Genomic DNA, 25,311 nt, shown 5'->3' with positions numbered 1-25,311 from the left:
GGCCACCTGATGCGAAGAGCGGACTCATTTGAAAAGACCCTGATGCTGGGAAAGATTGAGGGTAGGAGGAAAAGGGGACAACAGAGGATGAGATGGTTAGATGGGATCACCAACTCAATGGACATGGGTTTGGGTAGACTCCGGCAGTTGGTGATGGACAGGGAGGCCTGACATCTACTGTTCATGGGATCGCAAAGAGTTGGAGATGATGGAGCAACTGAACTGAACACATCAATGGACAGATCTTCCAGACAGCGAATTAATATGGAAACAGATATTAAATGATATAATAGAACAGTTAGATTTAATTGATATTTTCAGGATATTACATTTTAAAAAACCAGAATACAAACCTTTTCAAGGATAAAGGGAACATTCTCTGGGATTGACCACATACTTGGGCACAGAACTAACCTCAACAAATTTAAGAAATTTCAAGCCTCTCCTCTTACCATGCATGCATACTAAGTCGCTTCAGTCATGTCCGACTCTGTGTGACCCCATGGACAGCAGCCCACCAGGCTCCTCTGTCCCTGGTAGAATACTGGAGTGGGTTGCCATTTCTTTCTCCAATGCATGCATGTATGCTAGGTCGCTTCAGTCGTGTCTGACTCTGTGCAACCCCATGGACAGTAGCCCACCAGGCTCCTCTCTCTACAGGATTCTCCAGGCAAGAATACTGGAGTGGGTTGTCATTTCCTTCTCCCCTCTAACCAAAATGGTATGAAATTAGAAATTAACCACAGGAAATGAGGGGGGGAAATGCCTGTTTTGGAGACTAAACAACATGCTACTAAAATTCCAATGAGCCAACAAGGAAATCAAAAAGGAAATTAAAAAATACCATCAGAGAAATTACAATGAAAACACAACCAAAAAAATCTATGTCATGCAGCAAAAGAAATTCTTAGAGGGAAGTTCATAGCACTACAGGCCTTCAAGAAAAACCCAAGAAAAATCTCAAGTTAACAACCAAACCTACCATCTAAAAGATTCAGAAAAAGAACAAACAAAACTTAAAGACAGTAGAAGGAAGGAAATGATAAAGATCAGGGAGGAAATAAATGAAATAGAGATTTAAAAATATAGAATAAAATCAATAAAACCAAGACCTGGTTCTTTGAAATGGTAAATAAATTTGGCAAACCTCAGACCAGGCTCACCAACAAGAAAAGAGGGAATCCAAATCAAATAAGAATTTAAAAAGGAGAACTCTCAACTGATACCACAGAAATACAGAAAACCCTAAGAGATTACTATGGTCAATTATATGCCAACAGAATTGACAATCTAGAAGAAATGGACAACTTTGTAGAAAGATAAAGCCCATCAAAATTGAATCATAGATGATTTGAGCAGACTGATCACTATAAGTGAAATAGAATCTGTAGCAATAATAATAATAATAAAACCCCTATAAACAAAAGTCCAGTTCCAGATGGCTTCAAAGGCAAATTCTACCAAACATAGAAGTCATACCAATACTTTTCAAACTCTTCCAAAAAATTGAAGAGGAGGGAACACTCCCAATGACATTCTATGAAGCCATCATCACTCTGACACCAAAACCAGAAAAAGACACCACTCAAAAAGAAAATTACAGGTCAATATCTTTGATGAATATACACAAGGGAATACTACTCAGCCATGAAGAAGAATGAAATAATGCCATTTGCAGCAACATAGAGATGACTAGAGATTATCATACTAGTGAAGTAAGTCAAAGAGAAGGACAAATACTGTATGATGTTACTTATACATGGGATCTAATATTGGCACAAATGAACCTATCTACAAAATAAATAGACTCCTAGGGAACAAACTTTTGGTTGCCAAAGGGGACTGGGGTAGGGGAAGAAAGGACTTGGGAGTGTGGGATTAGCAGATTAAACTATTATATATAGGATGGATAAACAGCAAGGTCCTACTGTATAGCATAGGAACCTGTATTCAATATCCTGTGATAGACCATAAAGGAAAATATATACATAAAAAGAATCCATATATGTGTATAACACTAACTTTGCTGTACAACAGAAATTGGCACAACATTGTAAATCCACTACACTTCAATTTAAAAACTTATAACAAGAAGAAAAGAACTTGAAGGGCAAACATTCTATATGTTTTAGCAATAACTATTAAGTACCAAGAAATCATATGAACACTTTTAATATGTTTGTTAATTCCTCTCTTCTTTGGAAAACAGTTTCTTCAATAATTGGTTAAATAAAGGTGAATAGGTCTTGAATTTAGTTAATAACTATCAATAAGTACAAGAACTAATACTGCCATGTATAAGAAAACTGAAGTTTAAAATAAAATACTATGGTTAAATTTTTGTTGGTTTGCACAAAATAATCTGACCTACCTATCTCCTTTAAAATGGAATACAAAAGATTAGAAGTTAGGATTATTGTGGATCTGGACTCCTGTTTTTGTATATTTGTTCTTACAAGTTGATGAAATAACATTCCCTTCTAACCAGTGAAAATCTCCAATTTAAGGTTTAAAACTGTTTAACAAAGAGAATTTTTCTTAAGTGAAGGAATTATTGCTCATAATTCCTCCTCACATCCCAGTTTATAAAATCCACCTTTTAATATTTGGGCCTTCCCTCATGTCCCATGAGGGAATCTGCCTGCAATGAAGGAGAGCTGGGTTTGATCCCTGGATTGGGAAGATCCCCTGGAGAAGGAAGTGGCAATCCACTCCAGTATTCTTGCCTGGAAAATCCCATGTACAGAGGAGCCTGGTGGACTACAGTCCATGGGGTGGCAGAGTTGCACACAACTAAGCGACTAACACTAACATTTACTGGAGCCATTTTTCAGGTTAAAACAATGCAACAAATTGTCCTGTGGTCACAACTGGAAGAATGCTTTGAGCATTATACCTATAGCTTTGACTATGTGGACCTTTGTTGGCAAAGTAATGTCTGTGCTTTTGAATATGCTGTCTAGGTTGGTCATAACTTTCCTTCCAAGGAGTAAGCGTCTTTTAATTTCATGGCTACAATCACCATCTGCAGTGATTTTGGAGCCCCCCAAAATAAAGTCTGACACTGTTTCCACTGTTTCCCCATCTATTCGCCATGAAATGATGGGACCAGATGCCATGATCTTAGTTTTCTGAATGTTGAGCTTTAAGTCAACTTTTTCACTCTCCTCTTTAACTTTCATCAAGAGGCTCTTTAGTTCTTCTTCACTTTCTGCCATAAGGGTGGTGTCATCTGCTTATCTGAGGTTACTGATATTTCTCCCGGCAATCTTGATTCCAGCTTGTACTTCTTCCAGCCCAGCATTTCTCATGATGTACTCTGCATATAAGTTAAATAAGCAGGGTGACAATATACAGCCTTGACATACTCCTTTTCCTATTTGGACATCAGGCACCCAGAAAAGCAGCCCATTGTCTTCGGAAGAAGGTAGGAAAAAATATAAAAGACAAAAAGAGAGACAAAAGAGGTAGGGACGGAGCTCCATCCTGCGAAGGGAGTCTTAAAAAGAGAGAAGTTTCCAAACACCAGGAAACACTCTCACTGCTGAGTCTGCGGCGAGCCTTGGAACCACAGAGGGCAACATAAACCAGGAGGAAAAATAAATAATTAAAACCCACAGATTACGTGCCCAACGGTAACTCCCCCAGAAGAGAAGCAGTGCAGACGCCTGCACCAGTAGCAAGCGGGGGCTGGGCAGGGAGGCGCAGGCTGCAATGCTTAGAGTAAGGACCAGGCCTGAATGTCCTGAGGGCAATCTGAGGAAACTAACTTGGGCTAGTAAACCAGACTGTGGGATAGCTACCACGCGAAAAACCCTGACCTAAGACACCTCAGGCCCGTTCACAGAACAAAGGACTGAACAGAGCCAGCCAGCTGCAGACCAACCCCCTCCGGTGACAGGAGGCCAGAGCCAGAAGTGGGCAATCGCAGCCCCAGAGAGGCATTATCTACCAAACTGCAAGCAGGCTTCTTTGCTAACTAAGGCTTCTTGGGGTTCTGGACAGTCAACATCCACCTGAGAAGGTGCGTCAGTTGTACACCCAGAAAACCGAGAGGCAGGGACGGGGGAGGCGATAAGTTGCAGCGATGGCACTTGCCAAACACCTCATCACCTGAGTTGCTTGGACCTGGGAAGGGCACAAAACGCAGGCCCAACCGAGTCTGCGCCTCTGAGGACTACCTGAGTTCCTGAACCTGAGCGGCTTAGACCTGGGAGGTGCATGCAACCCAGGGCCAGCCTCGGACGGTTCCAGCAGAGCAACCTAGAGCCTGAGCAGTGTGCGCAGGGAGGACACATGCACAGTGAGCAGGGGCAGGCCCAGTGAGGCTGAGACACTGGGAGCACACGCCAGTGTTATTTGTTTGCAGCGGCCCTCCCTCCCCACAGCGAGACTGAACAAGTGAGCCTAAAAAAGTGTTCACCACTGCCCCCTTGTGTCAGGGCGGAAGTCAGACACTGAAGAGACCAGCAAATAGAAGCTAAAACAGAGGGAACCGCCTTGAAGTGACAGGTGCAATAGATTAAAACCCTGTAGTTCATACTGACTACGTAGGAAGGGGCCTATAGACCTTGAGAAATATAAGCCAGACCAAGGAACTATCCGAAAATGAACTGACCCCACACTGCCCACAACAACACCAGAGAAAGTCCTAGATATATTTTTACTATCATTTTTTTAATTAAAAAAATTTTAAGTCCTCTATTACTTCTTTAATTTTCATTTTTATAACCTACTATTACTTTGCAAAAAAAAGAGACCCCATTTTTTAAAGCAAACTTCATATATATATATTTTTTATAATTTTTGTGACTTTGTTGTTGTTGTTTTTTCTTTAATATTGTATTTTTGAAAATCCAACCTCTACTCTAGATTTTTAATCTTTGCTTTTTGGTATTTGTTATCCATTTTGTACTTTTAAGGACCCAATCTTCAGTATCCATTTTTACTTGGGAGTGAGATTACTGGCTTGACTGCTCTCTTCCCCTTTGGACTCTCCTTTTTCTCCACCAGGTCGCCTCTATCTCCTCCCTCCAACTTTTCTTCTCTACCCAACTCGGTGAATCTCTTTGTGTGTTCCAGACGGTGGAGAACACTTAGGGAACTGATTACTGGCTGTCCGATTACTGATTACTGATCTGTCTCTCTCCTTTTGATTCCCCCCTTTATCCTCCTGGCCACCTCTGTCTCCTTCCTCTCTCTTCTCTTCTCTATATAACTCCATGAACATCTCTGAGCGGTCCAAACTGTGGGGCGCACATAAGGAAGTGATTACTGGCTAGCTCGCTCTCTCCTCTTTCTGATTCCACCTCATCTCATTTGGGTCACCTCTCACTCCCTCCTCCCTCTTCTCTTCTCCATGTAACTCTGTGAACCTCTCTGGGTGTCCCTCACTGTGGAGAAACTTTTCATCTTTAACCTAGATGTTTTATCAACAGTGCTGTATAGATGGAGAAGTCTTGAGGCTCCTGTAAAAATAAGACTGAAAACCAGAAGCAGGAGGCTTAAGTCCAAATCCTGAGAACACCAGAGAACTCCTGACTCCAGGGAACATTAATTAACAGGAACTCATCAAACGCCTCCACACCTACACTGAAACCAAGCACCACCCAAGGGCCAACAAGTTCCAGAGCAAGACATACCACACAAATTCTCCAGCAACACAGGAACACAGCCCTGAGCTTCAATATACAGGCTGCCCAAAGTCACTCCAAACCCACTGACATCTCATAACTCATTACTGGACACTTCATTGCACTCCAGAGAGAAGAAACCCAGCTCCACTCACCAGAACACCAAGACAAGCTTCCCTAACCAGGAAACCTTGACAAGCCACCTGTACAACCCCACCCACAGCAAGGAAACTCCACAATAAAGAGAACTCCACAAACTGCCAGGATACAGAAAGGCCACCCCAAACACAGCAATATAAACAGGATGAAGAGACAGTGGGATACTCAGCAGGTAAAGGAACAGGATAAATGCCCACCAAACCAAACAAAAGAGGAAGAGATAGGGAATCTACCTGATAAAGAATTCCAAATAATGATAGTGAAAATGATCCAAAATCTTGAAATCAAAATGGAATCACAGATAAATAGCCTGGAGACAAGGATTGATAAGATGCAAGAAAAGTTTAACAAGGACCTAGAAGAAATAAAAAAGAGTCAATATATAATGAATAATGCAATAAATGAGATCAAAAACACTCTTCAGGGAACAAATAGTAGAATAATGGAGGCAGAAGATAGGATTAGTGAAGTAGAAGATAGAATGGTAGAAATAGATGAATCAGAGGAAAAAAGAAAAACGAATCAAAAGAAATGAGGACAATCTCAGAGACCTCCAGGACAATGTTAAATGCCCCAACATTCGAATCATAGGAGTCCCAGAAGAAGAAGACAAAAAGAAAGACCATGAGAAAATACTTGAGGAGATACTCGTTGAAAACTTCCCTAAAATGGGGAAGTAAATAATCATCCAAGTCCAAGAAACCCAGAGAGTCCCAAATAGGATAAACCCAAGGCGAAACACCCCAAGTCACATATTAATCACATTAACAAAGATCAAACACAAAGAACAAATATTAAAGGCAGCAAAGAAAAACAACAAATAACACACAAGGGGATTCCCATAAGGATAACAGCTGCTCTTTCAATAGAAACTCTTCAGGCCAGGAGGGAATGGCAGGACATACTTAAAGTGATGAAAGAAAATAACCTAGAGCCCAGATTACTGTATCCAGCAAGGGTTTATTCAAATATAAAGGAGAAATCAAAAGCTTTACAGACAAGCAAAAGCTGAGAGAATTCAGCACCACCAAACCAGCTCTCCAACAAATGCTAGAGGATCTTCTCTAGACAGGAAACACAGAAAGAGTGTATAAATTCGAACCCAAAACAATAAAGTAAATGGCAATGGGATCATACTTATCAATAATTACCTTAAACGTAAATGGGTTGAATGTCCCAACCAAAAGACAAAGACTGGCTGAATTGATACAAAAACAAGACCCCTATATATGTTGTCTACAAGAGACTGACCTCAAAACGGGACACATACAGACTGAAAGTGAAGGGCTGGAAAAAGATATTTCATGCAAATAGAGACCAAAAGAAAGCAGGAGTAGCAATACTCATATCAGATAAAATAGACTTTAAAACAAAGGCTGTGAAAAGAGACAAAAAAGGACACTACATAATGATCAAAGGATCAATCCAAGAAGAAGATATAACAATTATAAATATATATGCACCCAACATAGGAGCACCACAATATGTAAGACAAATGCTAACAAGTATAAAAGGGGAAATTAACAATAACACAATAATAGTGGGAGACTTTAATACCCTACTCACACCTATGGATGGATCAACTAAATAGAAAATTAACAAGGAAACACGAACTTTAAATGATACAATAGACCAATTAGACCTAATTGATATCTATAGGACATTTCACCCCAAAACAAAGAATTTCACCTTTTTCTCAAGTGCACACTGAACCTTCTCCAGGATAGATCACATCCTGGGCCATAAATCTAGCCTTGGTAAATTCAAAAAAATTGAAATCATTCCAAGCGTCTTTTCTGACCACAATGCAGTAAGATTAGATCTCGATTACAGGAGAAAAACTATTAAAAATTCCAACATATGGAGGCTAAACAACACACTGCTGAATAACCAACAAATCACAGAAGAAATAAAAAAAGGAATCAAAATATGCATAGAAACGAATGAAAATGAAAACACTACAACCCCAAACCTGTGGGACACTGTAAAAGCAGTGCTAAGGGGAAGGTTCATAGCAATACAGGCATACCTCAAGAAACAAGAAAAAAGTCAAATAAATAACCTAACTCTACACCTAAAGCAACTAGAAAAGGAAGAAATGAAGAACCCCAGGGTTAGTAGAAGGAAAGAAAGAAATCTTAAAAATTAGGGCAGAAATTAATGCAAAAAAACAAAAAACAAAAGAGGCCATAGCAAAAATCAACAAAGCCAAAAGCTGGTTCTTTGAAAGGATAAATAAAACTGACAAACCATTAGCCAGACTCATCAAGAAACAAAGGGAGAAAAATCAAATCAATAAAATTAGAAATCAAAATGGAGAGATCACAACAGACAACACAGAAATACAAAGGATCATAAGAGACTGCTATCAGCAATTATATGCCAATAAAATGGACAACTTGGAAGAAATGGACAAATTCTTAGAAAAGTACAACTTTCCAAAACTGAACCAGGAAGAAATAGAAAATCTTAACAGACCTAACACATGCACAGAAATTGAAACTGTAATCAGAAATCTTCCAGCAAACAAACAAAAGCTGAGGTCCAGACGGCTTCACAGCTGAATTCTACCAAAAATTTAGAGAAGAGCTAACACCTATCCTACTCAAACTCTTCCAGAAAATTGCAGAGGAAGGTAAACTTCCAAACTCATTCTATGAGGCCACCATCACCCTAATACCAAAACCTGACAAATATTCCACAAAACAAAACAAAACAAAACAAACAAAAACTACAGGCCAATATCACTGATGAACATGGATGCAAAAATCCTTAACAAAATTCTAGCAATCAGAATCCAACAACACATTAAAAAGATCATACACCATGACCAAGTAGGCTTTATCCCAGGGATGCAAGGATTCTTCAATATCCGCAAATCAGTCAATGTAATACACCACATTAACAAATTGAAAAATAAAAGCTATATGATTATCTCAGTGGATGCAGAGAAAGCCTTTGACAAATTTCAACATCCATTTATGATAAAAACTCTCCAGAAAGCAAGACTAGAAGGAACGTACCTCAACATAATAAAAGCTATATATGACAAACTCACAGCAAACATTATCCTCAATGGTGAAAAATTGAAAGCATTTCCCCTAAAGTCAGGAACAAGACAAGGGTGCCCACTTTCAGCACAACTATTCAAGATAGTTTTGGAAGTTTTGGCCGCAGCAATCAGAGCAGAAAAAGAAATAAAAGGAATCCAAATTGGAAAAGAAGAACTAAAACTCTCACTGTTTGCAGATGACATGATCCTCTACATAGAAAACCCTAAAGACTCCACCAGAAAATTACTATAACTAATCAATGAATATAGTAAAGTTTCAGGATATAATACAACACACAGAAATCCCTTGCATTCCTATACACTAATAATGAGAAAATAGAGAAATTAAGGAAACAATTCCATTCACCACTGCAATGAAAAGAATAAAATATTTAGGAATATATCTACCTAAAGAAACTAAATACCTATATATATAAAACTATAAAACACTGGTGAAAGAAATCAAAGAGGACACTAATAGATGGAGAAATATACCGTGTTCATGGATTGGAAGAATCAATATAGTGAAAATGAGTATACTACCCAAAGCAATTTATAGATTCAATGCAATCCCTATCAAGCTACCAACGGTATTCTTCACAGAGCTAGAACAAATAATTTCACAATTTGTATGGAAATACAAAAAACCTTGAATAGACAAAGCAATCTTGAGAAAGACGAATGGAACTGGAGGAATCAACCTGCCTGACTTCAGGCTCTACTACAAAGCCACAGTCACCAAGACAGTATGGTACTGGCACAAAGACAGAAATATAGATCAATGGAACAAAATAGAAAGCCCAGAGATAAATCCACGCACCTATGGACACCTTATCTTTGACAAAGGAGGCAAGAATATACAATGGAGAAAAGACCATCTCTTTAACAAGTGGTGCTGGGAAAACTGGTCAACCACTTGTAAAAGAATGAAACTAGAACACTTTCTAACACCATACACAAAAATAAACTCAAAATGGATTAAAGATCTAAACATAAGACCAGAAACTATAAAACTCCTAGAGGAGAACATAGGCAAAACACTCTCCAACATATATCACAGCAGGATCCTCTATGACCCACCTCCCAGAATATTGGAAATAAAAGCAAAAATAAACAAATGGGACCTAATTAAACTTAAAAGCTTCTGCATAGCAAAGGAAACTATAAGCAAGGTGAAAAGACAGCCTTCAGAATGCGAGAAAATAATAGCAAATGAAGCAAATGACAAACAACTAATCTCAAAAATATACAAGCAACACCTGCAGCTCAATTCCAGAAAAATAAACGACCCAATCAAAAATGGGGCAAGGAACTAAACAGACATTTCTCCAAAGAAGACATACAGATGGCTAACAAACACACGAAAAGATGCTCAACATCACTCATTATCAGAGAAATGCAAATCAAAACCACAATGAGGTACCATTTCATGCCAGTCAGAATGGCTGCTATCCAAAACTCCACAAGCAATAAATGCTGGAGAGGGTGTGGAGAAAAGGGAACCCTCTTACACTGTTGGTGGGAATGCAAACTAGTACAGCCACTATGGAGAACAGTGTGGAGATTCCTTAAAAAACTGGAAATAGAACTGCCTTATGACCCAGCAATCCCACTACTGGGCATACACACCAAGGAAACCAGAATTGAAAGAGACACGTGTACCCCAATGTTTATCACAGCACTGTTTACAATAGGCAGGACATGGAAGCAACCTAGATGTCCATCAGCAGATGGAAGAATGGATAAGAAAGCTGTGGTACATATACACAATGGAGTATTACTCAGCCATTAAAAAGAATACATTTGAATCCGTTCTAATGAGGTGGATGAAACTGGAGCCTATTATACAGAGTGAAGTAACACATATATATGGAATTTAGAAAGATGGTAACGATAACCCTGTATGTGAAACAGCAAAATAGACGCAGATGCATAGAACAGTCTTTTGGACTCTGTGGGAGAGGGAGAGGGTAGGATGATTTGGGAGAATGGCATTGAAACATGTATAATATCATATATGAAATGAATTGCCAGTCCAGGTTTGATGCGTGATACAGGATGCTTGGGGATGGTGCACTGGGATGACCCAGAGGGATGGGATGGGGAGGGAGGTGGGAGGGGGGTTCAGGATGTGTACACCCGTGGTGGATTCATGTTGATGTATGGCAAAACCAATACAATATTGTAATTAGCCTCCAATTAAAATAAATAAATTTATATTAAAAATTAAAAAAATAATGAAAAATAATGAAAAAGGAAAAAAAAAAGGAAGGGAGAAAAGCCATACAAAGTGCATTACTATCAGGTATTTGCTCCTAAAAGACAGAAAACTAAGATGACAAAAACAGGCCTTTTTTATTTATTTGAAATTAAAAGCCTTACAACTGAAACAAAATCTTACAATCTTGTTTTTAGTTTTAATTGAAAAGTTCAAGCTAGTCTAAAGCTCCTAAGAGCTTATTTATCAGTCCTTTGCAGTGGCTAGCCCTTCACCTGATTCACAGTGACATCACCACTGGCCAGAGACATTATTAATAATTATCCACCAAGATATGGGAAGGTAACTATTAGAAAGACAAAAACATTTGCTTTAAGTTATATGTGAAATTTTAAAATATTTTGATTGATCACATTGAAATTTTGTCAAATGAAATAAATTTTATACTTGCAAAAATAAAAAATAAAAACTCTCATATTCTGAGACAAATTGAAAAAAATGTTTCACTGGGTGAAACAGTGATTGCTATTATGATGCATAATTAAATGAAAATAAGGGCAAGCATAGACAAATACTAAAGAAAAACTTTATTGTGCAAATACATATTTTCTTGAAAGTAACCTTGGAAGATGTACCTCCCAGCTGAGTTTACACAAAGGTGTTGTTTATTGAAGCCAGTAGGAGTTATGATCATAAGTTTTTAAGGATTGCTAAAACCTCATAGAAAGGTCTATATGATTTTTTTGTCTTAAACAGGAGTTCTTGTTTCCACATTCAGTTTTTTTGCTAATTAATTTTTGAAACACCAGTTACCTAAAAATTAGGGGATGATCATTATTTTGGTTGTAAACTATCAGTTACACTGTTTGCTTTTGCACCTGCTTTGCAATTATTTTTAAACTATTTACACTTTAGTATAATACCAGATAACCTCATGTCATGTTTTGGTAATGTCTATATAGATATTTCATCAATGGGAGGGCTACTGGCCATTGTGGATCAATCAGCTGGTAAATTGTGCTTATTTGAAGTTTTCTGTTTTTAGCCTCATGATTTATTTACATGACTTTTGGGGATAGTTAAAGAAAAAAAAATACCAGAATTAAAAACAATTCAAAATACTTGTCACAAATAGAGGAAATGTATTATAAAGAATAAACTAGTTTTAGTGTATCACATTTGATGTAAGCCCTATGCTTTGCTGCCTATATAAATTGCCTTCTTTAGCTTACTTATCTCCAGATGTTGCCAAAGAACCTCAACCTGTCAACCTCAACCCCTCAACCCCAGCTCCATTCATACCTTAAGATAATCTGAATCAAGCTGGCATCCCCCACACCCAGAGAGTTGTTCAGCAAGCAAATGAAAATACCAGTTAGAAGATAAGAGATAAATTCAGCAAGGGGATGTATAGTTTAGAAGGCCATGCCAGTGGGTGAGATCTAGGAAAAAGTAGAACTGTTATCAGCTATCTAAAATCCATGCCCTTTTTGAATAAATACAACACCTCCTCACTGTATTCCCTAATCCTTATCAAAGCCTCAATATCCACAGGTTTTAGCTTTAGTTTGTGTGGTCTATTTTCTTTCTTTCTTTTTTTTTTTTTTTGCCAAGTTATGTCAAGATCCTTTATTCCTTTTTGTTAAAACCGGTCACAACACTAAGCTTCTGGCCCATCCTGCTGATACACAAGCCACAGATGCTCGCTCAGCAGTTGAAGCCTTTAGTAGCATGTTTGAAAAGTGAATAAAAATCCATACAAAACAAATATTCAAATAGTTTCCATAGGAACACAGATAAGTGTGACCCCATCTCCCAGTCTTCCATATTGGTGCACCTGTGCCAACCCTATTCACATAGACATCTCAGAACTAGCAGTAATTAAATGGTACCCCCAAACCCTTAAATCAAGCTATACCCGCAGTTAACAACTACAAGAGTGGCATCTACATGTTAATATACATGGAAGCGCAGGCTGCCGAGTGCCGCTCTCCTGGGCACAGGACATGGGCAGGGGACCGACGTCTGGCTCCTCCACTCTGGGCGGAATTCCTGGGTCCGGATCTGCTGCATCAGTTGCCATGTTGGCCCTGACATCACATAGTAGATGGTGGGTCTCTGGAATCCATTGAAGGTAGAAGCAGCAGCAACAGTGTAATCACCCATGTTCTCAAAGAGCATCCAATCACCCACATGCATCTCGGGCAGGTTACAGCGCTCAACAATGCGGTCCAGGCCGTCACAGGTCGGTCCCCAGATGCTGGATGAATAATACTTCTCATCTGATTTGGGTCTCTTCTGCAGAAGAGGCTTCACGTGTGCATGATCGTAAAGGATACAGTTGAATGACCCATATACTCCATCGTTCACGTAATACATAAATGTCCATTCACTTGACTCCTCTTCGTCATCAGAACCTGTCTGTTCCTTTAATACAAGTTTTTTGGCAATGATACTAACTGTGAGCGTGAAAGCTGATGCAACATAGTATCTGCCAGGCTCAGCTATGATTCTCGCTCCAGAGTCTGATGGAAAATACTTGTCCAGTGCTGGGTTGATTACATTGGTGATCTCTTCAAATTTAAGCTTTACATCCTCGGATCCAGGAAAGCCACCACCAATTTCAAGCAGATACATGTTGAAACCAACCTCAGCGCCCATGTCAAAGACACAGCGGGCATCAGAGATGGCCTGCACAAAGGTCTCAGGATCAGTACAGCCACTTCCCACGTGGAAGCTGACACCAATGACATCAATACCTAGCTCTTTCGCCCGTTCCAAAAGGGCGAAAGAGCTTTTTTTTTTTTTTTTTTTTTTTGAGAGTGGCACCAAATTTAACACTGAAGCGACAGACTGCTTTGGAATCATCAGTGGTGATCCGCAAAACCAACTTGGCCTTTGGATGTGCCCTGGCAACTTTCATCAGCTCAACTTCACTATCAAAAGTCATCATCTGGACTCTGTTATTGGCAGCATACTTAATCTGAGACACTTGTTTACATGGATTTGCATAGATAATCTTCTCTGGGGGCACCCCGAGACTCTGCACCAATTGTATTTCAGTCTTGCTGACACAGTCAAATCCTGTCCCAATGGCAGCGAGTGTCTTCACTACGGTTCTGCTATCATTGCATTTGACTGCATAAAAGGGGGTGACCAGAGGAAGAGCTTTCAACCATCTCAGATGTTTCTTCAGAATGTATTCCAGGTCCGCAACATAGAAGGCATCCTTATCATCAGAAGAAACTTCATTTTTTGGTCTAGAATGTTCTTGGCAGTAAAGCCCTCATCCAAGAAATAGCAGTCAAACTCTTCATTACTAAAGCTGTTCATGGTTTCTTGATGTCTTTTTGAGACACAACAAAATAGGAAACGTAAAAGAGATGGAATTTAAAGGGATTATGTCAACTTTTCACAAAGGCAATTCTCCAGGAATTCCAAGTCTACCGAAGATGCGTGTGCTCTCTGCGCAGCAGTGGAAATGTTCGATAAACACACAATCTGCTGTCCACCTCAGAGCGCAGGGGCAGGGGCGCGCGGGCCAAACCCATGGAGACAACGCGCCGGCCGCCCCGCCGCCCCCGTCAGCCGCTAGCCCGGCCGCCCGCCGCCTCGCTCCCTCCCGCGGAGGACCGCCGGCCCGAGGTGGCGCCGGAGCGCTGGCAGGGAGCGGCGGCGGCGGAGGCTGAGGCGGAAGTGACCTGTGTGGTCTATTTTCTAAAACTAGTATTTTTGTTTCACTTTCAAATTACTATAAAATTTAATATGCATTTCCAGACTCAGTTCGTTCAGTTCAGTCAGTCATGTCCCACTCCTTGCGACCCCATGGACTGCAGCACGCCAGGCCTCCCTGTTCATTGCCTTCTGGAGTTTACTCAAACATGTCCATCGAGTCAGTGATGCCATCCAGTCATCTCATCCTCTGGTGTCCCCTTCTCCTCCTGCCTTCAAACTTTCCCAACATCATGGTCTTTTCCAATGAGTCAGTTCTTTGCATTAGGTAGCCAAACTATTGGAGTTTCAGACTAGAAATGATAAATGAGAAGAGCAGCGAGCTGAGCATGGCAGCTTTACTAAAGGAATAGCCGTGGCTTCCTACTCATCTCATAGGATTGCTAGGAGCTGCAAACAAAACCATACAGGTTGAATCCTCTGAGACTCAGTATACAAAAGTCAGAATTTACAGGATGCTCTTGCAGGAAACAGATAACTATTTCTAAACATACGTGCCATGGACAATCTCTAGCGTTTGTTTTGGGAAACCCTGGCATGTTATAGCAATTGGTGGTTTTATTCATTGTACAATATCAATCATATGGTTGCAGTATGACTCAGCCATATACATTTTATTACTGGTATTCAGATCATTTGCATCTAACTTAATGGGTAATAGTTCTTTAATTCTAAGCCTAGCAAGGCAGACAGAGAAGCTCATGAACAGTTGTGGGTAGTGGCACAGGTCTCATCTGTTCGGTATGGGGAGTCTTAAGTTCATTATCAAGATTTTGTAAAAATTTTACTGCTCTGTATAATTCTGCCTTTGAGAGGCCTTTACTGGGATCAGTATCAGTAAAATACTGCAAACAAAAAGAGCATTTAATTATTTAGCTGCCTCACATCTTGGTTGTGGTGCACAGGAACTTCAATTGCAGCAATGAGAACTCTCCATTGCAGCGTGCGGGATCTAGTTTCCCAGTGAAGGATCAAGCCTAGGCCTTCTGCGTTGGAAGCACAGAGTCTTAGCCACTGGACCACCAGGGAATTCCCACATTTTCACTTTTAAATCAATTATTCATGCTTACATTGTTTAGAAATTTGAATGGGATTGGGGTGCTATAGTCAGTATCTTTTGTAGATACTGATGATTAAGTTCAGGGGTACCTCTGAACTTAGTTCAATCAATTAACTCCTTCCCTCATACTTCTGAGAGGTATCTTCTTATAAAGCAGATTTCAAGGGCAAAAATAACCAAATAGTTTTTAAAAAAAGTATATTAGCTGGGAATTTGGCTTAGAAGCAGAGTACAGAGCTCTAGTACAATAAATTGGGCTGAACACATGAAAAGTCTCTATTTCTTTAGCTTGTTAGGCCTAAATAACCTCAGGTGAAAGCAGGCTCCAAGGATTGCTCTCTCACTTTTAATGTTGCAAAGGGAATCCTAATATGCCAGTGGGCACTAGTGGAAATGGAAAGAATGCCAAACAAGAGACCTCCGTTAGCTCTCCTATGTATTGCTGAAGTTAACTTCTTGTGCTCCAAACCTAGGGAGAGGGAGGAGGGGGAGAGGACAGCCCCAAAGTGCCTCCACACCCCTTGCCCTGTCCTGCAAAAGAGGAGAGAAAATTGTATGAATTGTAGTTCCTTGGAAAACGTTGACTCTTGAAAAAAGCGGCTTAATCAATATTCTATGATATTATTCTCCTCCCTAAAGTGGAAAAAAGGGGATGAATGTGGAGCAACAAAATTATTTCAAGTTATTTGGGTATATTTCTTGAAGGAAGCAGCATACTGTTGTTTTCTGTTAGATCTTTGATAAAAAGAGGTTTTGGAGGGACCCTCAAGTCCCTGAAAAGTCATCCACCTTCTTATTCCTCGGGGACTAGTGGAAAAGTCTAAGCACACACATGCATTCTTTACAATAAATCTCTTTTTATCCCAGAGCCCTAGTGGGCAAAGCTGAGTCATAGAGTTCTACAAGGACTCCTTTTGTGCTGTTGGCCTAAAAGCCTAAATGAAAAGAAAGCAAAAGAGGCCTATTTGACTCCTCTTTCCTAGGCCTGTACCTAAATTCTTGCTTTTGGATTTTCTACTTCAATAAGAAGGGAGAAAAGACAATTTTGAGAAAAATTGCAACAAAGGTAAAAGAGTCTTTATGTTTAGAACTTTAGAACTGATCTTATCTGTCACCAAGTCTTTTAGGCCACTCAACATTTGAGGGTGTGTGTGTTGGGGAGCATTTCAATACCAAAGTCACATGAAGGAACACACTGTATATGAGACAAAGAGGAGCAAAATTGAGACACTCGTAGAACCCCAAAGATACCAAAGTCATAGCTACTGACGTACCTAAAAATCTCTTGGAAACCTTCAGCCAATGGCTGACTGGCTTTACTCCTTGATTATATTTCCCCTAGCTCCAACTCTTAAGACACCTATCAAATTTTGTTATTCTTTAACAGCCATCTTTTTCCTAGACTGGAAGCTCCTCAAGAGCTAAGACATGACTCTGTCTTCTTATTCTCTTGCACTTAGCAGGCCTTCAATTGATTTTTTACTGTTGAATGATATTTGTGCTCTTGACTAAAACCACTGGGGAAAGCATTTTGCAGAAGATTCTCTTCACCTCCCCCAAAGCATAGACTGCTTACCCAACATTAGCTCTAGAAGTGTTGTTATTTGATTAACTAATGATTCTAAGAAAATTAAATCTTATACTTAAAAAAAAAATTGCTAAGCCCTCAGGCCAGGTAGTATGTGTCCTTACTCCCATGGACATCCTCCTTTCATACACTCACTTCATAAAATTTGCATTTGTAAACGACAGGAGCACAGGAAACGCTGTCTAGCTTGCGCACTGTTGGATTCCTAGTGCTTATCACTTGGCCCAGTGCACGTTAGGTGTTCAATTGCATTTGTTGAATGAATGAAACATTTAAAGTCTCTTTTGTAGATACTGATCATTAAGTGTGAACTCACTTTGCTCATTTGATCACTTCCATGTTTTCGTTCATTAGAAGTCTAATGTGTATGCTACCTATTGGATTTACTGCAGACATCCATGTTCAAGACAATTTTAGGGCTTATGCTACAACAGTCCTTACATTTCATTAGAAAGAAAAAGGAACAAGTGTTATATTGATATTTACTATAGCCGAAATAAATTTTAGAAGACTTCTGAAACTCTAACATACATATCTCTAATTCTTAACATTATAAATTGGTGCACAGAACTGTATAAATCTGGCAGTATAATATAGTTTTTACTGCATAAAAATTTGTCTATATGTAGATAATTAAATGTTTAATGATAGATAAAATTCATTTTTATATTTATATGTGGCCACAAATAGTACTTCCCTGGTGGCTCCAAGGTTAAAGCATCTGCCTGCGTCTGCCTGCAATGCGGGACAGCTGGGTTCAATCCCTGGGTCGGGAAGATCCCCTGGAGAAGGAAATGGCAACCCACTCCAGCATTCTTGCCTGGAGAATCCCATGGACAGAGGAGCCTGGTGGGCTACAGTCCATGGGGTCGCAAAGAGTCGGACATGACTGAGTGACTTCACTTTCACTTTCACAAATAACTCTTGGGTCAAAATGGTATTTGTATTTTAGATAATCCTCACAGTTCCATTTATTTAAGGTAACTTATACCTTTATCAACACTATTTTTCAGTATTTAATCTAAAACATAGATACCAAAAATGATTATTAGACTCTTGAATTATTGAATTTCCAGCAGATTATACCTTATGTTTAATCAAAAATGATGTTAGAATTTGAAAAGTCAATTATAAAGCCAATTGCTGCCTCACACAAATTTTCCTATTTAAGTTGGAAAATGGAGAGAGAAAATATGGTGGTAAAATCAAATTTATATTCTCTTAAAAAATTTTGCTTTCTATATTTCATGTTAAGTATGTTTTAATTAACATTGTCTAATTAATAAAGCCCTTAGAAGTCAAAGCAATCCAGAAAGATTTTTCTTCTCAGAAAAAGTTGTTAATATAAGCATGTTGTTAACATTTAGTCCAGGAAACCTCAACTTTATTCAACAAACATTTAACAATAATTTACTTCCATAAAAGGAACAGCAGTGTGGAGGAGGAATGATAAGTAAAAGACAGGAAAAAAGAAAGATATAAACCAAAAATAGTGAATTTCACACAGAAGCAAAGGAGCAGAGGGTAAATAACTGTGATTTGAGTAAAATACTCTTGTTATAACTTGTTAGTCACTTGAGCTGTAATATTCAAGATGTGACATAATTTCTCATGCCTTTTGAAGTACTAATTGCATGACAAAGTACTCTTAACCTAGACCTTGGAAGTTCTATGGGTTTTCATTTATTATTCATTAATGGGTTCAGACTCTTCTGCATCTGGACATATAGAAATGACTCTCAGCCTTCAAAGATGCAACCAATTAGAGGAGAGAAACAAGTAATTAAAGGGTGCTAACTGAAGCGATTTAGCAGCAGCACCAGCAGCAGCTAAGTCGTGTCCGACTCTGTGCGATCCCACAGACAGCAGCCCACCAGGCTCCCCCATCCCTGGGATTCTCCAGGCAAGAACACTGGAGTGGGTTGCCATTTCCTTCTCCAATGCAGGAAAGTGAAAATTGAAAGTGAAGTCGCTCAGTCATGTCCAACTCTTAGTGATCTCATGGACTGCAGCCCACCAGGCTCCTCTGTCCATGGGATTTTCCAGGCAAGAGTACTGGAGTGGGGTGCCATTGCCTTCTCCGGGAAATGTTAGTTTTCATCACAAAAATATGCTAGGAAAATGATTCAAAAACTCTTTCTCAGGTTTTTATATGCATATCCTAAAATGGTAATCAGATCCATTTTTTAAAACCGCTGTTAGTTGTGCTTATAATACAATATGCATTCTATAGCAATGATACTTAAAATTACTTTTATATCTTCTCCCATATAATAAAGGGCTTCCCAGGTGGCGCTAATGGTAAAGAAACCTGCCTGCCAGTGCAGGAGACATAAGCGATTCAGGTTCGATCCCTGGGTTGGGAAGATTCCCTGGAGGAGGGCATGGCAACTCACTCCATTATCCTTGCCTGGAGAATCCCATGGACAGAGGAGCCTGGTGGGGCTACAGTCCATGGGGTCACAAAGAGTCATACATGACTGAAGGGACTTTAACAAGCACAAAGCATGTAAGAAAATTAACATTAGTCAGATTTTACTTCAAGTTAGTGTAAAACTTTTTTCTTTTCCCGGAACTAACGTGTGACCAGCTTGTTTCATAGTTGACATCTCAGAGTTACTGCACAAGAAAACAGGGAAACAATTAATTTAGTACTTAATATTGTTGGGGGAGAACCAACCAGCCAAGACGGTGTGTCAGGCTATCTCATGTCACGTTTTGTGGCCCATGAGCTGGACTTCAAACAATGAGATTTGGGCAAATAAAGATGGAGAAGGGTACTTAGAGGTGACTCGTAGATGTGAACAATTCCAAGAAATGTTGAGTGTGCGACATTAACTGGTGCAAAGATACAACTAAAGCATAAGGTTTATATGTGGTACACATGCAGAGAGAGAAGAGGAGGAAATGGGAATTGAAAATGTTGCAACACAGAATTTGAACTTCTTACAGTAGTAGGGTTACTGATATTTCTCCCGGCAATCTTGTGCTTGTGCTTCTTCTAGCTTCTCCAGCTTGTGCTTCTTCTAGCCCAGTGTTTCTCATGATGTACTATGCATATAAATAAGCAGCGTGACAATATACAGCCTTGACGTACTCCGAACTAAAAAGCCTCTTGATGAAAGTGAAAGAGGAGAGTGAAAAAGTTGGCTTAAAGCTCAACATTCAGAAAACGAAGATCATGGCATCTGGTACCATCACTTCATGGGAAATAGATGGGGAAACAGTGGAAACAGTGTCAGACTTTATTTTTCTGGGCTCCAAAATCACTGCAGATGGTGATTGCAGCCAAGAAATTAAAAGACGCTTACTCCTTGGAAGGAAAGTTATGACCAACCTAGATAGCATATTCAAAAGCAGAGACATTACTTTGCCAACAAAGGTCCATCTAGTCAAGACTATGGTTTTTCCAGTGGTCATGTATGGATGTGAGAGTTGGACTGTGAAGAAAGCTGAGTGCCAAAGAATTGATGCTTTTGAACTGTGGTGTTGGAGAAGACTCTTGAGAGTCCCTTGGACTGCAAGGAGATCCAACCAGTCCATTCTATAGGAGATCAGTCCTGGGTGTTCTTTGGAAGGAATGATGCTAAAGCTGAAACTCCAGTACTTTGGCCACCTCATTCGAAGTGTTGAGTCATTGGAAAAGACTCTGATGCTGGGAGGGATTGGAGGCAGGAGGAGAAGGGGACGACGGAGGATGAGATGGTTGGATGGCATCATTGACTCAATGGACGTGAATTTGAGTGAACTCTGGGGGTTGGTGATGGACAGGAAGGCCTGGCGTGCTGCTATTCATGGGGTTGCAGAGTTGGACACGGCTGAGCAACTGAACTCTACTGAACTGACTGACAGTAGTTCAGGGAGTCATGAAAGATTTTTGAGAGGGACAGTGAATGCTCTAATCAGTAGTAACTGTGACAGGAGGGGAAAAGGTGAATGTCATAGGGAGGAGAGAAATTAGGTTAGGTAGGACAATTGTCTAGGCATCTGAGTCAAGAAGATAACCTCTACAGCTCCCCTGCAGATAAAAATGTTTAAGAGTTAATTACAGCAGGATGGTGGCTGAAGCTGGGATTGGTGACAAAGTGTGTAGGTAAGAAGAAAATACCTAACAGAAGCCTGGGTAACTGCCTTTTCTTAAAGGGCTGGGAAAGAGAAGCCTCCTTTCATTTAGGAGACTGAGGGCCACCAGTCAGATAGGAGAGTCATACAACCGAGTCACAAGGCAAACCCAGTAGAGTATCAAGGAAACCAAAAGAGGAATAACATGCAAGGTACAGTGCTTCTCAGGGGGCCTATTATAGCAGAGCATGACTGAAGAGTATGGGACTGAAAGTTGGACTTGACAAGAGAAGTTTTAATAAAAGGGTAGGAATTTAAAAATTAGGGTGGATTTTGATGGATTGGGTAATAAATTGAAGGTGAAAAAATAAATTCTTAAACTGAGGCTAGGTGAGGTGGTGGGGGAGATCAGGTGTGAATGCTTTCAAGTTGGCTGACCCTGACAGTCTCAGCCTGAGCTTTAGTTATGTGTTTACTCTAGATCTAAAGGACAAGTTGTAAGAGTTGGACTATAAAGAAGGCTGAGTGCCGAAGAATTGATGCTTTTGAACTGTGGTGTTGGAGAAGACTCTTGATGGCCCCTTGGACTGCAAGGAGATCCAACCAGTCCTTTCTAAAGGAGATCAGTCCTGGGTGTTCTTTGGAAGGACTGATGTTGAAGATGAAACTTCAATACTTCGGCCACTTGATGCGAAGAGCTGATTCACTAGAAAAGACCGTGATGCCGGGAAAGATTGAAGGCAGGGGAAGGGGACGACAGAGGATGAGATGGTTGGTTGGCATCACCGACTCAATGGACATGAGTTTGAGCAAGCTCTGGGAGTTGGTGATGGACAGGGAGGCCTGGAGTGCTGCAGTCCCTGGGGTCGCAAGAGTCAGACACGACTGAGTAACAGAACTGAATTGAAAGGACATGTTTATCTGGCCAAGAGATGGTAGACTTTTAGAATATCTTTTTATATATCTCAGATTTAACCCTCAAATAAGCCAAGAATATGGTTGAAATTTCTCATGATTAACAATTTGACTCATACAGTTTAAATTAGGATGCACCATAGCTTTAGGAAAGTTGTGAGTTCGTAACAAAGGCTGTTAAGGAAGACCTCAGTGACTGCCTTAAAGTTACCACAAAAGGTTTTAGCTTCACATTATATCAGGCTTTAACAGTCTGTTATAAATGAGATGAAAGGAACTAATTTAAGTAACTTCCGTAACTACTACAGCTTTTGTGCATAGAAATGCAGGAAAACAAGAGCCCCATCTTATGTTCACACCCCCTGCCCTAGTGCAGAATTAGTACAGTGTGGGACACAAGGGAACAAATTATTTTCTAAATGAAGAAATAAGGAAGGACTTTGATAGCACCCCAGTAAGTTCTGACACAGAATTTGTGTGTCTAGCATTATATCCATTTTCAATTCTCCCAATCTTTTTTTTTGTTTTTAGTTAGTGTTTTTATTTTGAAATTTCCAATAGCTTTGACAGGTAATATGTGCCTTTTGGGCTTTCCATGTGTCTCAGCAGGTAAAGAACCCACCTGCCAAGGCAGGGGAGGTAAGTCATGCATGTTCGATCCTGGGGTCCAGAAGATTCCCTGGAGGAGGACATGGCAACCAACTCCAGTGTTCTTCCCTGAAAAATCCCATGTACAGAGAAGCCTGGTGGCCACAGTCCATGGGGTCCCAAAGAATTGGACATGACTTAGCAACTGAGCACACACCCATGCATGTGACTTCCATGTTTTACTGAAAGGGAACAAAGGTTAAAAGGCACTGAGGATGCAGGCTGTAAGAATGAAATGGCCCTCCTGCCTTCTGTGTAAAAAAAAAAAAAAGATATTGAGATGGCTAAAAAGTTCATAGTTTTTCCATAAGAAGTTATACAAAAATCTGAACAAAACTTTTGGCCAATCCGATATTTTGCACTCATTTCCATCAACCTGGCACACAATGAAGATGCCTGTGATGGCTGCACAAGCATGTGACTGTGCTTGTGAGTCAGGTGAGCACACAGCTAAGTACAACTGTCTGTGTGTTGGCTCCGGGCCGTCGGTCCCCCAGGTCTGCTGGGGTCCTGGTCTTCCCTCTCTGATTCACCACGTGTTTAGTTCTCTCTCTTGAGACTGCTTTTGCTCCGACTCCGGAACTCTGTGAATAAATGTCCTAAGCTAATTTCCCCTGTTTCCTATTTCTAACCCCCATTCTTTCTCATCTAAACTGATACATTTTCTCTGGAAGATACTGTGCCCCCTTCTCTCTTTCTTAGAGAGCCTTCACCTTTCTCTTGTTCTCTGCTACAACCTTGGGAGCCTGGACTTCAACTCTCCCAATCTTGAAACCACCGGTACAATAGTGTAGAAGTAAAGAAAGAAGCTTGTTCTTATTGATGTCTTGAGACTTTCCAGGACAGAAAACACTTGAACAAGTATACAATAGAAAAAGAAAACAGAGAGGTAGGCTAATGAGTTAGCAAGAGAAATATCATAGTAAGAATAGCACATTTATAGCAATCTGATAGATTTCTATGGCCTAACTTTACTTCATTACCTTAGATTGACTTGCTATGCACTATTAGTGTACTGATACATGCATTATATTACTCTCTCTCTCTTAGAGCATTTCCTAATTTAAAAGAAAAACTGAGTGCAAATAAAACTGAATTCTTGTACTTGGAGCTCAAATTCAATACAATTTAATGCCCTTTACCTGCTGCCCTGTGTTGCATTCAATTCACATACCTAATTTCTACACTGATCACCAGAATCTGATAGGAAAGAAAAGGTAGCCTTGATTCTAACGTGATTTTTAAAACCTATTTCAAACAACATTTTAAATATCTTTTGGAGCATCCTACTCTAAACTGAAAGTTTCATCATTATTAACAGCTGACTCCTTTCAGGAACAAACAGCAGACACATCTCTCTGGACACAAAGCTGAAATTAGCTTATAAATACTACTTATGGTCTTAATGTCCATATGACTTCTTATATTTTTAAGAACTAGTTAGCATTATGTTTATTATGTGGTTATAAAATAAAAACAATTAAAAATGTTTTAGCTGCATATAGTTTGACCTAAAATTAAAATCTGAAAGAAAAGCTATTAGTTAGAAACACAGAATGAGTGAGCTTCTATTAACTAATTTAATTCACAAATAAAGATTCCTAATAATATTGTATTTAATTAAGATTTCTAAGTGGTGTACCTAAACCAGTCTGCACCTAGATACAAAAATATAAACCAAAATATATTCCTATGAACTCACAAATATTAAAAATAACTTAAATGAGGCATACTGGAATATGGAGCCTAGGCTGATGAGCCATCATTAAACACCTAGACAAGAGTATGAGGATTGGTCAGTGGAGCAGAATATCCCTCGGCAGAAGAGAAAGCATATGGCTATGGGAAAAAATTATATGTAAGAAAGCAAGATCAGTCATTAACAGTCAGGATGTTATTTAAACAGCTTTGAAGACAAATTTTAATACTTTCCATTTGTCTGTTTCTCACCTCATTCCACCAAACTTATTTCTTTGCCATAGGTTTGTCTTTTGGGATACTTATATTTACTGGGTAACATATTTTGCATTTTACAATGTTACTAAAAAGTATTATTTAAAGAACATCCACTTGCTTATACCCAACCTTTCTGAACTGGGTAAATTAAAACAGTAACAACATGATTTTTTGCTCAGGGCATTTAAAACCTCATTGCTAAGATAAAGTGAAAGTGAAAGTCAAAGTGTTAGTTGTTCAGTCAGGGCCAACTCTTTGCGATCCCATGGACTGTAGCCTGTCAGGCTG

At 39.6% G+C, this 25,311-nt stretch overlaps 1 pseudogene across 1 annotated transcript; it reads right to left on the bottom strand.

Moving 5' to 3' along the window:
• Nucleotides 1-12,971: 12,971 nt before the first annotated feature.
• On the bottom strand, nt 12,972-14,584 carry LOC113904434 (annotated as a pseudogene). Its single transcript, XR_003514511.1, has one exon. The product of XR_003514511.1 is annotated as an ornithine decarboxylase pseudogene (transcript).
• Nucleotides 14,585-25,311: the final 10,727 nt, after the last annotated feature.

Source organism: Bos indicus x Bos taurus, chromosome 14 (genome assembly GCF_003369695.1).
Source record: "Bos indicus x Bos taurus breed Angus x Brahman F1 hybrid chromosome 14, Bos_hybrid_MaternalHap_v2.0, whole genome shotgun sequence".
Classification (NCBI taxonomy): domain Eukaryota; kingdom Metazoa; phylum Chordata; class Mammalia; order Artiodactyla; family Bovidae; genus Bos; species Bos indicus x Bos taurus.
Note: the sequence above shows the minus strand (reverse complement) of the source record. Positions and strands in the feature narration are given on the sequence as shown.